Genomic DNA, 1,137 nt, shown 5'->3' with positions numbered 1-1,137 from the left:
TTTGTTGTCATTTCTGTTGTCCGGGTTATTTCAAGGTTGTAATCCGGATATTGTCTTGTGACTCAAACCCTTCTATCCTTTCATTATGTCCAGTTCTTTTAGTCGTAATATCTCATTCAGTGTTATCTAGGTTTATTTTAGGATTGTACCCCAGTTTACTTGTTTTGTTGTTTAAACCCTTTCACCGTCTGTCTAATGCAATTCTCTGTTTTCTACCATTTCTAGTCATTTTGTTTAGTTCTTTTCTCCTCTTTACAATTCTTTTCATGCTGGTTCTAGTGACATGACATGCACGCATAATTCTCAGCCTGGTTTTAAAAGTTAGTTTGGCCATGAAGCAATGAAACAATGTTAAAGATATAGGGACACTTGAGGGAAATAAGAACAGATTTGGACATTTTGAGAGTATTTGAAGCCCGAACCATGTGAAACTGGGACAAATAAAACACAGAGAAACCCTATTGGGGTGCATCATGCCGCATCAGGTTGAAGCTAAAGGCAAGTTTGCCCGAATTGTTAGGAGCCGTTCGTGGTAAGGAAAGTGAGAGTGTTGTCCAATGGTGCTTTGTATTCAACAGATGTAGAAGGCGGATGTGTGGATATGGTTACCGAGTCTAGTACAATCAAAAGATGTTGCGAATGTTTTCTGTGGTTTGTTTAACTGTGTTACTCGTACTTGGCATGTTTTGAAGATTGGAATGACGAAGGCATTTTGTTCTGCTATCTAAACGCTTTATCCCACGTTACCCCTTTGAGCCTATTTATTTTCTTTCATACCCCTCTTTCGGAATCAGTAGCAAAGATTAGAAACACAAGCGTAAAAGATAAGTAAAGGAAAAAGAGAAAAGGAAAGAATGAAAAGAGAGAGAAGGAAAAAAGGAAGTAGAAAAGAGAAAAGAGAAGAAAAAGAAAAGAAAAAAAAAGAAAAGAAAAAAAAATAAAAAGAAAAAGAAAGAAAAACAAAACAACAAAAGAGAAAATGAAGAAAGAAAAGAAAAGAAGAGAAAGAGGAAGAAAAAGGAACGAAAAATCACAACAACAAAATAATTTCTATGACATGAACTACGTTTGACTTGATTCCGAAAGGATACATAGGCAGCCTCTCTCTGAGATTCAGTCACACCAAAATAAAAATCC

This window comes from Nicotiana attenuata, unplaced genomic scaffold (assembly GCF_001879085.1).
Source record: "Nicotiana attenuata strain UT unplaced genomic scaffold, NIATTr2, whole genome shotgun sequence".
Classification (NCBI taxonomy): Eukaryota; Viridiplantae; Streptophyta; class Magnoliopsida; order Solanales; family Solanaceae; genus Nicotiana; species Nicotiana attenuata.
Note: the sequence above shows the minus strand (reverse complement) of the source record.